The 17886-nt window shown below is 44.6% G+C and overlaps 1 non-coding gene across 1 annotated transcript; it reads left to right on the forward strand.

Moving 5' to 3' along the window:
* The first annotated feature begins 214 nt into the window (after positions 1-214).
* Trnas-gcu lies at positions 215-296 on the forward strand. The gene has a single exon. It is a non-coding gene; the product is annotated as a tRNA-Ser (tRNA).
* Positions 297-17886: the final 17590 nt, after the last annotated feature.

Genomic DNA, 17886 nt, shown 5'->3' on the forward strand with positions numbered 1-17886 from the left:
GTAAATATTTTTCTAATTTAAGGGAAGAGAACAAATTTTCAAATTTTCTAAAAAATATATGATGTGATACATCTAAAAAGTCGGAAATGTTTATAATTATTTTAATTGTGTAGTATTTACACAAACTTACTTATTCGCATCGATTTTCTTTACGCACCGATACGCACAAGCGCCAGAGAACCCACACGTCCGTCTGCACACGCAATGGACAACAGACGAGGTGGCCGAGAGGTTAAGGCGTTGGACTGCTAATCCAATGTGCTCTGCACGCGTGGGTTCGAATCCCATCCTCGTCGTTTCCTTATACATAAATTGGGGGGACGCGAGTATAGTCCCGATTTTTATTATAGAGAGAGAGGGACGGCAATATTTTTGGTGGCAGAATGATAAGCACCCATATGATTGATTAATGATCGGGTTCATTTTTTGTATTGTTAGAAGATAAGCATGGCCACACTACAGATTACAGCTCGTTTCATCCAGCGTTGGAATAGCACGTCGTTTCACAGTCATTCCTTTCACTGTGTAAATATTAACGGGCTCTTTGTATCGTGCAGCAAACGCACCAAACGGTCCATCCATGTTGTCAACCGACTTTAATCGGTCGGCGACGACCAGCAGCATTTTTGGTTGCCATGGTTTTTTCGTTGCAATGCAAACTATGTATGAGCTTTTAAATTGTGCAACATGAATTCAGCTGCAGCAAGAAGGAACGAGAATGGAGCATAGCGTGTCCCCGCCGAACGGTTTTCTGCCGGTGATTGTCGTTGGAACAACGTGTTTCGTCACCACAACCAGGCCGCCACCGGGACGTGTGTGTGTGTGCCGATTATTGAACGCCGGTCATATGCATTCGTTCCACTGCATTGAAGATGCGCGTGCCGAATGCATTTTGTGTGTGTACAGAGACCGTTTTATTAGGAAACGGTCTGGTGTGTGCATGGTTCTGCGGTCAACGTTTTGTCTCATTTTTCATCTGCTGCATCCCAGGGACGTCATCGGAGGGGATTCACCACAGACACATACACACAAATGCATCCCACAAAGCCATCCAGCAAACAGATGTTGGCAGCTGTGGCTTGCGGCGGTACGATTAGACACAAGATAAAATAAGCCATAATTAGGGCTAACATGATTTTGCGACAAATCTCAGAGCCTCTCACTCTGAACAGTAAAATCAGTCTCCCCCGGTTGGGTGGGGGAAACTCAGCTTGAAGGTGATGTTCATGTTGGCGAGGGTGGAAAACTAAAGAGGTGGCCAAATATGTTTTACGTTTACAACACAAAAGAAACTTTATTAGCACATTCGATAGCTGAGATGTTAGTCGTGTCGCAGAGTTCAGAATATACAGGAAAAAGGCGCGTTTTCCATAGCGTCGCTTTTAAAACGTCAAACGCGAAAAACAAAGTTCGTGCAACGGTAAATTCGTTTGACAGATGGCACAGTGGTTGTACTTTCAACACTCCTCCTCAACTAATTGTGCCATCATTCGTCGACAGTCCCAGCATTCCTGAAAACCTTCGTTGCTTTATGGTTCCCAGGGGTTTAGTGAGAACGTCAGCTAACATATCTGCCGTGGGACAGTATTCAAGCGTCAGAAGTCCTGACGCACACTGCTGCTTGACGAAATGCTCCTTCGTCTCAATATGCTTCGAGCGACGATTGGTCCGATCGGAGTTAACAAATTGAATACAACTCTGGTTGTCTTCCATAATTGTTATCGGTCCCTTTACGTGCTCGCCCATGTCGTTCAACAACCGACGAAGCCAGATCGATTCTTGTGTAGCCTCACTCAGAGCAACGTACTCCGATTCCATGGAGGATAACGTGACACTCGTCTGCTTGCGGCTGGCCCAAGACACAGCTCCTCCTGCGTAGCAGAACACGTATCCTGTTGTTGACTTCCGCGTGTTGGCATCGCCGGCCCAGTCGGCATCTGAATATCCGATCAAGCCATCACCACGTCCGTCATACATCAACCGCCAATGCTTAGTTGCCTTTAAGTACCGAACGACGCGTTTGGCTGCCACCCAGTATGCTTCAGTAGGCGCACTCACTTTTCGACCGAGTATGCCCGTACTAACCGCAATATCGGGTCGCGCACACACCGATATATACAACAGACCACCAACAAGACTTCTATACTGAGTTTGATCATCCAAAGTTGCGCTCTTGTCCTGTACTTTCAAAAACCCTTCGTCCATAGGCGTTTTTGCAACTTTTGCATCACTCAAACCAAACTTATGGATTAGTTTTTCAATATAGTTTTCGAGGCTAACACTATAATCACCATTTTTCTGTTTGATTTCGAGTCCCAAGAAATAACTCACTTTTCCGAGATCAGTCATTTCAAAAAGGTCACTTAAGGTTTGGTATACAGTGTCGATAATAGTTTCATCTACACACCCTACCATTAAGTCGTCTACGTATACTAGGATGTAAACTTTCTTCCCTTTAACGACTTTTGTGTACAAACACTTATCCGCATCACTTTGCTGGAAATTCTTCTTCACTAGGACACTATGCAGTTTTAGGTTCCAGCATCGTGCAGACTGCTTCAGTCCATAGATGCTTTTCTTTAGACGGCACACCAAATGTTCTTTTCCTTTCTCTGCATAGCCTGGTGGTTGTCGCATGTACAACTCTTGGTCTAGATCACCGTACAAATAGGCAGTTTTGATATCAAAATGACGAAGTGTCATTTTCAATTTGGAAGCCAGGGCAAGCAACATTCGAAGAGTCGTATAGCTGGTAACGGGAGCAAAGACCTGGTCATAGTCCTCGCCGAACTGCTGAGTATAGCCTTGAGCTACCAGACGGGCCTTATGTTTGGTTATTTCTCCAGCTGCGTTCCGCTTCAATTTGAAGACCCAGCGGCAACCTACCACTTTCCGTCCTGCAGGCAGCTCCACTAAGGCATCCCAAGTCCCATTTTCATTGTGTGATTTCAGCTCACTTTCCATTGCCGATCTCCATTCGGCATGAGCATCACAGGCCAGAGCTTCATTGAGATTTTTGGGTTCCACCGCTATTTCCGCTTTTCTTGCCGTATACGCTTCCTCTATCAAACGAATCGGTGCAATTCCCTTGGTCGCTCTAGTCGATTTACGTACAACCTCATCCAAAGGGAATGCATGAAACGAAGGTTCATTCGTCGGATCGTCTTCGGTCGCACTTTCGTACTGCGATGCATCTAAGTTCACGCTTTCTTCGATGACGATCGGTTCCTCCGATTGAGGAGGTGGAGTTGATACAAGTGGAAATTCCACTACTCCTCCTGACGGTGTCAGCTTCGGCTTTGGCACGTTCTGTTTCTCGCACTGTTCCAAAAACTTGGCATCTCTGCTAATGGTGATTCTTTTCGTTAGCAGGTTCACAAAACGGTAAGCCTTCTGACCATCCTCATAACCAACGAACACCAATTTGTCAGCTCTTTTGTCAAGCTTTCTGCGTTTTTCTTTTGGAACGTGCACAAAAGCCTCCGATCCAAATACACGAAGATGTTCGTACGAGGGCTTCTTTCGGTACCACAGCTCAAAAGGTGTTAATGCCACTGAGGATGATGGCAAGCGATTTTGCAGGTAGCAGGCAGTCGAAATCGCTTCACCCCAGAACACCTTATCTAAGCCCGAATCTGCCAGCATGCAGCGCATCATCTCAACTAGGTACCTGTTTTTGCGCTCGGCCACTCCGTTCTGCTGCGGCGAATACGGTGCCGTTTGTTGATGTACCATGCCGTGATCTACAAAGAATTTTCGCAAAGAATTACTTCCATACTCGCCACCACCATCTGACCGAATGACCTTAGGGAAGTTACCAAACTGTGTTTTTACCAGAGCACAGTATTCTCTAATTCGATCCTCAGCATCGTACTTGTTCTGCATCAGATAGATAACCGTATAACGACTGTAGTCATCTACCATGATCATGTAGAACCGACTGCCGCGCACTGTGGGTATTTCCATTGGGCCTCCCAGGTCCGTGTGCACCAGTTCGCCAACAGCAGAAGCCCTCGAAGATGAAACCTTAGGGAAGGATTCACGGCTCATCTTGCCCTCGCAGCACGGTCCGCATACGGACTTTGCGTTACACCGGTCAATTTTCAAACCGCTTCCCATGTTGTTTTTCACAATCTTCATTACTGCTTCCGTGTCACGGTGCCCAAATCGACGATGCCACAGGTGTAGACAGGAAACTCCACAAGTAGGCTCGACGAGCATTGCATGCTCCGAATAACGCTTCAAGTGATACAGACCGCCTTGTCGTTCGCCAACTAATACCACCTTTTCACCTTTTCTAACCCGGCAGCCAGCCTTGTCAAACACAACTTCAAAACCTAAATCGGCAATTTTGCTAACCGATAGAAGGTTTGTTGTGAGCGAAGGCACGTGGCAAACGTTGTCTAGCGAAACGTTCATTCGAGCACCATTTCCATTCACCGACACCAAACTACTGCTTCCGACACCCGCCGACTTGATGACTCGTCCATTGGCCAAGGAGATAGTAGACCGCTTCGATTTGTCAATGTGGTGTAAAATAGATGTATCGTTCGTCATATGGGAAGTCGCACCCGAATCAAAGCACCATAGTCCTTTAGTTTGTGCCTTCCCAAGGAACAAACACAGACCCATACTATTGTGTTGTTTTTCTTCCACAGTGACGTTCGCTGATTCACGAACTCCTCTCTCCTTTTTGTCCGCAGCCAACTTTTTACAGTCTCTTCGGAAATGCCCGTCCTGCCTGCAGTAGTGGCACTGCATCTTCTTCTTTTTCTTTCCACTGGGTTTATTGCTAGCACCATATTTCCCAGAGTACAGAGCCTTTTCTTCATCTACGCCATTCGCACGCCGACGCCCTTCGTCCAGCAACTTCCCTTTAACAAAATCTACTGTTAGGTCAGCATCCGGCCTACTCTCCAATGCTGTTATCAGACCGTCGTAAGATTTCGGTAGACTGGACAGCATCAGGGCAACGAAGGAGAGCTCCTTCATTTCCTCACCAAGGGCTATCAGTCGGAGACGTAACGAAGTAAGTTCTTTCAGGTGCTCAGCCATGTTTCCACTTTCCGGCATCTTGGTGGCAAACATTTGGCGCATTACATGAATCTTGCTCGAAAGGGATGACCGCTCGTGATAGCCTTTCAGAGCGTCCCACATCTCTTTCGCCGTATTCGTCTGCATGACATGAATAAGCTGGCTGTCATCCAATGCCAAGCCGATCAGGGCCCTCGCCTTCTCATCGTCGGCTAGCCATTTGGCATCAGGGGCCTCCGGCTGCTCCTCCGTCACAACGTGCAGTACTTTATCACGTGACAAAAGGAGCCGCATCTTAAACTTCCAAACCGTGTAGTTCTGGTCACTCAGCTTCTCAATCGAAACATGTGTTTCCGCCATCGCGTATTCTTTCCAAACACACACACTACGGATAACACCAGGATGCTAATTCACCAAAAGTCACTTTCCTGCTACAGTAAACCGCAAAACTTTATGTTGTCCACGATGCACTGGGCCCATAACCTGTTGGCGAGGGTGGAAAACTAAAGAGGTGGCCAAATATGTTTTACGTTTACAACACAAAAGAAACTTTATTAGCACATTCGATAGCTGAGATGTTAGTCGTGTCGCAGAGTTCAGAATATACAGGAAAAAGGCGCGTTTTCCATAGCGTCGCTTTTAAAACGTCAAACGCGAAAAACAAAGTTCGTGCAACGGTAAATTCGTTTGACAGATGGCACAGTGGTTGTACTTTCAACAGTTCACACATTCATGTCGGAGTTTATTTCACTGTTTCGGGTTTCGGCTGTACCACCTGCGTACCACCACGTGTGAGTGTAGCCTCAAATCAAGATGTCACATGTGTGTGCACGGCGTACAATGGCAAAGCAGTGGGGGGGAGGTTCGTTGCCGTTCAATTCGCCTGGGAAAATGCAACGTGCCGGAAAAGTGTTATCGGTCACCAACCATTGCGGCAGGGGTTTTCCATGCGATCTTGTCTGTCTGTCTGGTTGATTGCTGTCAGGTGTAGCTACAACGGTGTACGGTTAAGCTTGAGCTGAGCTGTGGATGAAAGATAAGCGTGATAATGTGTTGTTTTGTTTTTCGCAGCAAAGTACAAGCCATTTAAAGCTTTAATAATTGAAAGCAACGAGAAAGAAGTTTCGACCATAAGTTGGTCCGTTAAATTTAGTATACAAAATATTGTATGATTTAACAAAGAATAAAATTAAATTTTATAATATGTAAACAGTGATATATTTTACTTTAATTAGTCAGAATGAACGGAGCCAAGGTTTTTCCGTCTTTCTCTCTGCTACAAGGTATGTAGATATAGAAGGTAGAGTTGTTTAGAGCAAATTGACATTTCTCGACCTGACATAACAGTTCCGAGGTGATCAAGGGGAAGGGTATTGAGAAGAGTGACGGCAGCGTCGGAGGAGGCGCCAGTGGTGGTATCGCTTGCGATTTTTTGACGAAAAATGCAACCAAATATCGTCAATCGTCTGTGGGACAACACTTAATATGCGAAGATGACCCATAAATTAGCGAAATTGCTCATAGGACTGAGAATCGAGGCTGTTTGTTCATGTTGGTAGCCCCATACCATATGTTTTTGTAAACAAACTCTGACATAACTCGACTAAAATGTCGCCCTGTCAAATCGATAAAAATCCACCTTCTAAATACATACACCTTGTCTCTGCTATATCTTTTTGACATTACAATTTACAGGTTACTCAAGGTGTATGTATTTAGAAGGTGGATTTTTATCGATTTGACAGGGCGACATTTTAGTCGAGTTATGTCAGAGTTTGTTTACAAAAACATATGATATGGGGCAACAAACATGAACAAACAGCCTCGATTCTCAATCCCTTGAGCAATTTCACTAATTTATGGGTCATCTTCGCATATTAAATGTTGTTCCACAGAAGATTGACGATATTTGGTTGCATTTTTCGTCAAAAAATCGCAAGCGATACCACCACCGGCGCCTCCTCCGACGCTGCCATCACTCTTCTCAATACCCTTCCCCTCGATCACCACGGAACTGTTATGTCAGGTCGAGAAATGTCAATTTGCTCTAAACAACTCTACCTTCTACATCCATATACCTTGCAGGTTACTATGGTTACAGTTTACTGACGGCCGGCTGCCAGGTTCATAGAGTTGAGGTGTCGAAGCTAACCAAGGTGTCTAAAGATAATGCGTTTACAAATATTTAAAATGTTTACCCTGATACGGCTGGTGGTAGAGTGTTAATAAATCACTCAACCAGACGTATTAGTGTGTAGCGTGCACTCTTACAAACTTTCCGACAAATCTAGCCTGAACTCTGACGATCGGCTAGACAAATTGTTGCCCACCCCGGTTGGTCTCACGGCAAATAGGGGCAATTTTAAGTCGGCAAGCTCTCCCACGTACCACCTACTGACGATGATGACGATGGGGTTTGTTTTGCCTTTTTTCCGTTCGAATCCTATGCGCTTTCGAAGGGTAAAAGAGAATGTATAATGGTGCGATGATGCGTTTGTTCTGTGGGGTTGCTTCCCTTTCGCTTTGGCGGAGGGAATTGTCTTCCCGTGCCCGATCGATGCCGGCTAGCCCGGCAGTTCAAGATCACTCAATACGCACCGCTATGAGCACACGTGAGCGATTTGCTAAAGCGAATGCGAACCATTGGGTTTGTATTTAAATTGAAGATAAAAATTATGTTTACCACCGACTAATTTTGTGCATGTTCGGTGCAAATTTCATAAAAAGACAGAAGCCATTAAATGGTGACGGTGGCTCGATGAACGGTAGTCTATTTCGGACGTTCGTTTAATTATCCAATCAGGTTTTATAATTTTCCATTCGCACGAAATCACACTCCTGTAGGTTTACGAAGTGTCGATAAAGATGTTATCATCATTTCAACACATCTCACTAATCTTGATCGCTTTACCCAAATTAATGGGCCTGATTTGGTGGCTGAGATGATAGCGGTGCCGATCTTCACACAAGCACGACCAGGTATCAAATCTCATCCGGACCATTCTTTTGCAGCAAGGATTTATTAGGGCGTACTGCCTTTATATGACTCCCATGACCTAAAAGGGATGTTAAGCCAAGATGAAGATTATCTCAATACAGGGTATTTTGCTAAAAAGCATGGGACACCCTGTAGAAACACTTCTGACCACATAAACCACTCAAGTTACCTAAAGTTTATTAGAAGTATTTTCAGAGAGGAAAAATATAATTATACTTTATTTATTATTATGCTATTTTATTTGAATTTTAAATATTTTTTAATTACATTAGTGACAATTATCAAAAAATAAAATAAAAATATCTTTTTTTATTTGTATTTAAATAAAAGTAATAAAACAACCTCTCTATTAACCACCAGCGGAACAGAAAAACACATTCCAAAAGAAAAACATTAACCCCTTAGTCAACATCCCGGAATGGTCCACTATCCCACGGGATGACATTAAACCGTGCGACATAACAGCCGTGCAGACCAGCATTTGATGCCATTAAAGCACTGTCATTACTCCCCATGCGGTAGGAACATTTTACTTTACACCCTAACAACAACCGCACGATAAAGCCGAGACGGATCGATATGGATAAGGAAAGGCCTCTAGCGCCGATCAGCGGTTGATGGAGGTAAACATGTCGAAGAAAAACAGAGCTTTTATGTTTTGGTTTTCCACTCCCCCAGCAGCATAATTGACTGATCGATCGTGTGTGTGTGTGTGTTTGTTTATTTTCCCTCCACAACCAATTTTCTCGAAACCGGCCATCAGCAACCACCATTACCGGGCAAAAAAAAAACAACGGGCAGATAATCTTTTGAATTATTTAAATTTCAATTGTTGCTTTCAAGAGAACCTCTACGTTTGTTTAGACCCGATGAAACAATGTATATTTGGGTGTGTATAGGTTTGCACCCACCTATGTGGGAAATAGAAAGAGCAGGTGATCCTTACGACACGATTAGCAACACTTTGGCGCGGATTTGGGAATGGTGGTAGGCTGCACAGGCAGCATCAGCACCTGTTTTTTTTGCAATGCATTAACCTAAAAATTATCTGATTAAATATAAATAAACACTGATGAAACCGTTTCGGGCGTACCGCAAACCCCCGGGGTGGGTGATTGTGTGCTCAGTGCGCCCAGTTCCCGGTGCAATCGACGAGCAGGCAGGTAGGTAGCTTGAGCTGGATACCCGAGTTTATGGATCGTTGCGTTTTTGCTCTCGTTTCCATCAACGTTTCGGTTCGTTCCGATTGCTATCGACAGCGAAGAGGGAAAAAACCCGACTGCTTGTCTGATTGCATGGCGTGGAAAATGCTGTGAAGCAAGAACACCGGAAAAAAATTTCCACCTGACGCGCTGGTGAAACGGAGCGAACAAATTCAACAGCAAATAGGTTTTATGCTCAATGAAACATTATTCTTAAAATCCGATGGACAAAATGGATTTAGAATGCAAAACGCACAAGACACACTTTTGCACTGCGTACATGGCATGCAAATTAGATCATTTTATTGCTCCATCGTACCTCGTAGCTCGTTACGTTGGGGGCTCAATTTATTGGCCGGCCCGTTGAAGGGCACTTAGTAAAGGGGGTTTTTGCCTTTTTATGGCTTTATTTCAACTCCTGCACGAGACGACGATCGTGGTGCGCCATAATTAAATGTTGAGGGATTATTGCACGCTTCAGGATTTTTTTCATCATATTTCATCTACTTTAGATCGATTTTCAATTAGAAGCTTTCAATTTTGCTTTTCAGATTTGATTGAAATTTTCGTGACATCCGTCGGCGCTTTGAACATTCCTTTTTTCATACTGTCTATTCACCAAACCACACCCCGCGAGCTTATTCCACCCGAACAATAACACAAAATCCTTCTCGCACCAAACCGCCCCAGCAGTGTGCAAGGCACACGCACTCCCCACACGCTTTCGACCGATGATGAAAAGCAAACCGATTCGAGTACCTACCGAAAATTATTTGCATCTCAAACACCAGCTACCAGAAGCGTAATGATCGGTCCGTGTCCGCCTTATTAGCCCGAGCGGACATTCCAGCTGCTCATTTTGGGATATATTTGATCAGCTGGCAACAACCAGAGGCTGGGGGAGGGTGTGGAGAACTGGCGTTTCGTGAAACGTTTCGCTTCCGAACTCTTTCATAATGTGCGATCGGTGTGAGCCGGGGTTGGTTGTTGTTGAGCATCTGGATGGATTGATGTAATCCATTCTCGGTCTCGGCTTACGGGCGAACCAATTGTGATGGGTTGAAGGGAAAAAAGGGGGTTTAATGGTACACTTGTATCCCACCAAATGGGGGATTAATGATACATGTAATTTTCTATTTGAAGTAATCATAAAACCATGATGTTGATTTCATTTATTATTATTTGGACCATTTCGGAGGTAATGAAGGCAGACATTCATTGTAATCCGTTGACGGAAGCTTTTTGTTATTGAAAATGTATTTAAGAAATAAAAAATGCATTTTAAACCTTATTAGAATTAATTCAAATTTAAATATGATTGATCGATCGTAAGACCATTGCCTACTTTTTAGGCGCTATTTAGTACATTCGATTAGTATATATTGCTGTCAGTTGCAAATTGAAGTATACTATCATTTCTTAAGCTATTTCTTTGATATTTTATGTTAAGCTAAAGCAGATTTATACTTTTATAGTAAATATAGCAAAACATAATTGCAATTACAAAATTAGCAACACAATAAGGGCGACCGATTGTACCGATCGCACTAGCATCCTTTAGTACCATGCGGTAACCTCGCTGCAAGCGTCACCTCACTTATCGGTTGTAAAGACGAGCGAAAGGAAAGCCTTATTCGGTAGCGAACGAAAAAAACAAACCCCTTGCCAATGACGTCTAATGATCCCGGCACGATCTGCATCGATCAATGACAGAACCTGGCAATTTGGAGCCGAATTGCTACCTTCCTTCATAGCCCCATGCCCAACGGTTTCGAACATTCGCTCCGTCATCGAAACCATCGTTAAGAAACCGTCGTCAAATGGTATCACGAACCAAGGGGGGACAAAACGATCTCGCAGGGGGGCTCTTCTTCTTTTTCAATTGCCAACAAAAACCCACAACCGATGGGATATCGATCGCCAGCCGAACGGCGGCAGTACGGTCTGATCATCATTATCGCGGATCGCTGCCGCTGTTTGCGATCAACATAAATCATCGAGCATGTCTTCTCGCTGCTCGGCTAACCGATTATCTAACCCTGCGCAAGGGATGCAGTGTCCCTGGTGAACGCATGATTATCGCGCACGGTGAACTCGAGTGCACTCGAGTTTGTAACGCGATTATGAATTAGGAAGATTTCCGTTCAGGAAAATTGAACACCTAACACAGCCGCAAAACCTTGACCGATCAGGGGTGTGAAAGCTACGCCGGCGAACGTAGGTCAAGTTGTCTCGATCGAACGGCTGATATGACAGCTCGATGGACATAAAACAGCCAATTCCCGACATTCATTCCCAAGGCCATACTCCGGGTGGATGTTGTCAACGGGATTTTGGTGAGCAATTATCGCTATTTACCTTTGCAGCACCAAAAACCATTCGACCTTCTGCTCATACGTGCCATCAAATTCCATTTCGAGCACCGGTGGATGGTTCGAGTACCCAGTTCGAGCACCTGACAGAGTGGGTGCTTAGACTGAGTGGCATGCACGAAAGTGACACGCACGTTGAGCAAGGTTACCCAAAAATGGCAAAAGCGCAATCATTGTTTTATAAATTAATAAACCCCACACTTTCGATCAGCTGGTGAACAACTGTGGACGACAACTATTGACGCGCACCCTCAAAAAAGACCAAAGAAGGAGCCAAAGTCTCCCCCCAAGCGGTGGAGGCTCATTTTTGGGAAAGATGATGGTACACACTTCACTGCTGCGACAATGTTTCACACCATCGGGCCACCCGCAGCTGATTGCGACCGGAGCGAACAGGTTGGGGTAATAAATTCTGAATTATGTTGCAAAAATTGAAAGTAAATCAAGGCTTCCTGTGGCTCGAGGTAGTCGATGGTAGTGCACCGGAGAAGAAGATTCGCTTTGAATGGAAGAAGCGGACAAGAAGTGATACAGCTATTAGGGGGTTAATTTGAGGCAAATCTAGATTGTTGAAATAAGTTTGTTGGAGGTATAAAACTGGAAATTTAAAGTCTTGTCTCTTCCTAGAATTCTAGCAACTGTTCAAGCTCTTTTTCTAAGGCCTTATCCTGGCTACTCTTGATGAAATTTTAATTTCAGACGTCTACATCAGGAAACCCTGACAGGTTTCAATAATAAATGCAAGCCACGAGACCACCAGACGGGGAAATATTCAAATCGAAACTCGAACCCGACCATCAAAGGACACCGAGTCTTCATCCCTTTCTTCACAGAACAGTTCATCCAACTGTACATCCAAAGCATTAGAGATCATCTAATCCAATTGAAAGCAACTTCTAAAAGCTGCTTCCTAACATTTGCCTCTTCCATTCACTTCACGCTCAAAGCTACCAGCTACGGCCACGAATTCAATTCATCTTGTCTTGCCGGTATGCCTTATTCATTCCGCTAAGAACACCTACCGACACCTTCCGCGAAGGTACGATGATGATGGTAATACGTGTGCCATCATTTCGTCACCTTGACGAGCGACAAAACACCGTCACGAGTCAGTTGACTGGGAAGATCCATCATCCCCCCAAAAGCCAACTCCAGCTTGAAGAAGCAGAATTATGACCGACACACGCTTTTGGGACACGCTTAGAAGTGGAAAGCTGACACCACACGATAGGAATCGGCGTGATTAGAATGGGGTCCCATTTTCTGATGAGAATTAAATCGCTCCATAAAGGTAAGGTTAAGGTAGGTCCTAAACGTTTGAACCATAATTTCGTCAACTTGCCACAAGAACTACCAAACGAAATTAGGCCACCTTCATCTCCATTCGCCAACTGCAGACAACCTCAACCACTCACCCACAAAACGCGATCAAACAATTGTACTAATTGCACCCCAAAAAAAAAAGGTCTTGCAGCCACACAGCAAAAGGGCAGCCGACCGTTTTGAGCTTGATCCGATCAAATCAAATCTCACATTTCACTGCCTCCCAGAAAAAAAGGATGGTTGAGGTGTAAGCCAACCGCATACGAATGACCTCGTCCAATTGACCGTCTCGTTTCGACCGGTCCCCAATCACTCTAGTCCGAAAGTAAATGGCAAACCGCTACAGAGCCAGCCGATTTGCTAATGTAATATGATTTAGCGGCTATAAATGCTATTAGAAGGCTCAGGCCGTCTGTTGCTGTGTCTCGCGAGATGTGTATCTCGCTGGCTGGCGCTCGTTCGCGTTCATCAATCAACATGCAAACAACACGATGGAGGATGATGCTCTGCGCGGTCGGGGAATGACATGCGATACGAACCTGGAGGCGCGATAAAACTGAACGACCTGTGTACTGTGTCGCGATTGGAATCTCACGACTAAAAAGCTAAATCTGTGCCAAGTTGGAGTGCAATCATGTAAATCTAATAGTAGCGTCTTCGGCGAATCCTGCATGAGAACGCCAACCCGAGGAGAATCACAGTTTTCCGATCGATTGCTTGCACTTGCTAGAGTTTTGTTTTCTACCCAGCGATGTCTTCCACGGTGGTCTCTAGGGATAACGCCACGCCTTTTCCGGCGATGCCCTGTACCGTCGTGATGGGTTGTGCAAGGCAGCAGCAGCAAGTCCAAATAACATTGGAACTCCACCTCCGTTAGGGTAGGGTCGGCTGGGCAGTAAGCGTGCTGAGGTGATTCTCTGAGTCTCCGCAGCAAAAGAAAAAAGGGCCAAGTAATGATTCCTTTTACACTTTCTACACATTTCCACCGAAGCACACTTACACTCACGCCAGCGCACACGTACGCATGGAATGGAATGGTTGAAAATCCCCGTATGATGATGGGACACGTGACTGACGTGTAAGATGTTGCTGCTGGTTTGCTGTGTGTTGGTGGCTCGATATTGGATTAAGTGGCCACCCGATGGAGGTCAACGAAAAGTCATTGACGAAATTTTCCCTTTCCATACGTGTGTGTGTGTGTGTGTGTGTGTGCGTAACAACCCCTATTTGTCGCGGTCCTTTTCAAGGCGTATTTGTTTTACAGCAGAAATTCCGTTACATAAGTAAGAAAAATCGTCTTGCCCGCGTCCGGGAATCCGTACGAGTGGATTCGGAACAGGCTAAATCGAGGCTGTCCTATCGGCGCTAAGAAACGGCACCAACACAGTTTCACCGTAAAAAAGCCAACCTCATCCTCCCCATGAATGATGGTAGTAGTAGTAGTGGTGGTGGTGATGGTGATGCCCTGGGGGGAATCAATATTGGAGAGAGAGAGCTCCAAAAAGTCATATTTTCGCTCACAAACACCATGGTGAACTCTGGTGGTGAATATGAATCCGTTCTAGCTCTAGAACTCACCACACGCTCGCCGGGATACGGAAGGATTAGCGTAAGAGCGGGCGAGCGAGCCAGTATTGTCCATGTATTGAGGATACTAAGGATACGGTGGAGCTGTAATGAACCCACACTTACAAGCATCCTCATACATGATTACGCAAGGGGGGGGGGGGGGGGGGGAGGGAGGAATATCGAAGCAATCCTGTACCATCTCTGCATGAATGAAAATCATGGCCGACTGGACCGCCAAACGTTCGATATTTGCTTCGCGTAGAACAAAAAATGGTTAAAGCATAAAAAAGGGGTTGATACAAAAGGGGAAAAACTAGCAAGAAAAACAAAGAAAATCTCTTATCATCGTACTCGGATCGTAAGGAGTTTTCGGATTTTTCTTCCCCAGAAAAACAATTTGTTCTTACGAACGAGTAGGGAAAATTTAATTTTTACTGTGAGCTTTTTTTCTTTTTGCTGTTACTTTTTCCGGCACAGGAAAAGGGCTTTTCTCGGGTGGGTTGAGAAACTTTTAACAATTTATGGCCAGAGAGTTTTGCCAGCCATTTCCATGGGGTATGTTACATGTGTCCGATTCCGCTAAGAAAATTTTCTTTACGATCGTGGCATGAGTTTGTTGGGCTCTTGATGTTCAGGGGTTCTTGATCCGCACTAGTTTTGGATGTTTGGAAAAGCTGAGCTCGGTCTTATTCGAATCAAATAGCGAACCGAATTGTCTATCATTGTGACGTATCTGTGACGCATAAATAACCATCGGCTTCAAGCACGACAGACCATCCGTCGAAGCCCTAGCAAGTCTGGTGCCCCCACCAAAAAGCTCCAATCCCGGCTCACCTCAAATGGTGACGAAAAAATCCCAGCGCGTTATATATTTGGAAGCAAAGCCACAAAACCGATCGATCGGACTGCCTCCCACGAGTCGGTCCGGTTCGCCGACGCAGTTCCACATTTCCGTGGGAAGAATCGCCGCGGGCGCCACTCTGCGAGGGAAATTCGTTGCCGTGTTTATGTTCTACCGGTTGGCCGGAAAGTCTATTTTTGGGCTGTGCGTTCTGGCCTGCGATAAGCACCTCGCACAGGTGAGGATGTACACAGTCGGGGCCGTGTTACGCCATCATAATACGCTTCAATTTCAACCAGCAAACATGTTGAACGTAGGAGTTACTGGCTTCAGATTTGAAAATAAATCAAGTGATTCAACGAGGCACTGCAGCAGAGCCTTATAAGCGAGGGTTAGCTAGAATATTTTGTCGGAGAGACCCTTTATAAATATTTGATAAACTTTCTGACGTTTTTCGGCTGCCAGCCACTCACTTGGGGAATAGGGCAAGTTTTTTTTATGCTTAACCTATTCTGTTTTATGATGGCTTCTAATAACTCATGGAAAAGTTGCTCCATAAGCTGATTTTTTGCAATTAACTTTAAATTTTTTCTGTTAAGTTTTAACCAGTTCTGGGAAGGCCGGAATATTGTATTTTGCTACAAAATTACCCACAAAAATGGTTGCCCATTCGAGAAGCAGCTAGAATATTTATCTTAACCAGCAAATTTTATCTTTGGTAGCCATTTCAAACTCTTGGCTCGCTCCCAAAACAGACAAAAATCATCATCGTATCATGACGAATGAAGCGATCTATCTATTTCCGAACCGCCGTATACCTTACCGTTAATCATCCAATTCCAACCCTGGACGTGACTAGTTTTCTCAACCTGCTTTACCACCAACGGATTGTACGTTTCTATCGATTCTTGGAAGGAATCCTTTCCTTTTTTTGTGCTCCAAAAAGCACCCCCTCCTTTAAATAACCTTTTCCATTTAGGGTTAAGGACAAAGTTTTAATAGGCTTTGAAAGCACTAAAGCCATACAGCAACAACAACAAAAAAAGGATAAACTTTGCTCGTCCTTCAGCCAGAATGGGAAAGAATCTCACTAGAGAAGGCACCACAGGATTACCATTCGTCAAAGATTAAAAGGGTTGTGCAGCGTAGCACGTTTCTGGTACGTTTTGGTTCGCGGCACAACCGACGCTTCTGAGAGTGCATCGGGCAAATGTGCATCACTTGAAGGCCACTTGATGCCCTCCAGCTGATGGGATATAAATGTGCGAGAAGATAAGTGCGTGTATGGGGAGGGGAAAAGGAAGCTTCCTTGAGTGCATGGAACAGTTCCTGGTTCTTTCAGCCTTTGTGCTGTGCCTTGCAGGGAATTAGCATCGAAACGGATTATGTAATGCTGGTTAAACTTTGGTCTAGAACATTTCTAAAGAGTATAAAGAATTCTCTTGTCCTCAGTCCTCTCAGAATACTAAAGATAGTTTCCAATTAACAGAAATAAATTGGAAAAAATCGCCCACTCTGCTAATTTTGTTCTGCAATTTCCACTCTGTCACGCAAACGAGATACAAAGTTTTGCCCCTGCTTGGCTTGGAAGTAAAACAAAAGCAGCTTGCTTCTGAACAAATCAGTGACAAAGCGGCCCAAACAGAGTGACAAAGTTGAAACCATTTTCCCTTTCTTTATATCGCCATTTTTCTGCTTCGCATAAGCTGAGAGTACAATCTGCCAAAGGAAAAAAGTGTCTTCTTTTCCCGAAGAAGTTTCTGATGTCGTTACGAACGGGTTAACATTTGATTGGGTTCATTTAACTAGCGCCTGAACGTGCTTTTACTTCCTGATCTATGGATTCATCCTGTGCAAGTAAAAGGGGTTTTTTGTGAGCAGTTTTAAAACCTTTTCAACTCAAAAAAATAATCGAAATGAAACAAACTCGAGGATGGCCCTACGGTGGGATCCCTTAAGCATCATCCCACATGGATCGATACACTTGAAAGGAGCAGGCGCTAGGATCAAGGTGACGATGGTCCAGAGCGGGTACTAGCGCAACTGGATGGATTGAGCCCGCGGCTTGAACCGTATCTCGAACCTTCAATATATCTCTAGAAAGGGATCCTCACTTCTTTTTCTTAATTTTGTTTAAGCCCCACCAGGGAATAATCCATGACAGAGACCTTGGATGGCTTTATTTATTGTACTCATCTTTGTGTGTAACGTGTTGAAGGAACACTGTTTAATAATTTTTTTTCTATCCTCTGCAAAATATAATCGTTTACACCATTTGGTAGTCATTTTGTAGTGTTTTACTGCAATCAGAAAAAAAGAATCCCCATCTATATGGTGGAGCTCACTCTACGTTGGACAATTCCTTGGTTCACTCATGCAAGCTAACGAAAGCCAGCCTTAAAAGTGTTTAGTATCTCAAGTGTTCTTCCGATGCTTCTCGCCATCCATCCAGGATACCCGTCCGTGCGTCCCTTTTGTAGATGACGGTGTATGTGAAGGAATGTGGCCCCATTTAGGTGGGTTTGTCGATACGCAGGCACCGTGTGA

This window comes from Anopheles stephensi, chromosome 2, assembly GCF_013141755.1.
Source record: "Anopheles stephensi strain Indian chromosome 2, UCI_ANSTEP_V1.0, whole genome shotgun sequence".
In the NCBI taxonomy this organism is placed as follows: Eukaryota; Metazoa; Arthropoda; class Insecta; order Diptera; family Culicidae; genus Anopheles; species Anopheles stephensi.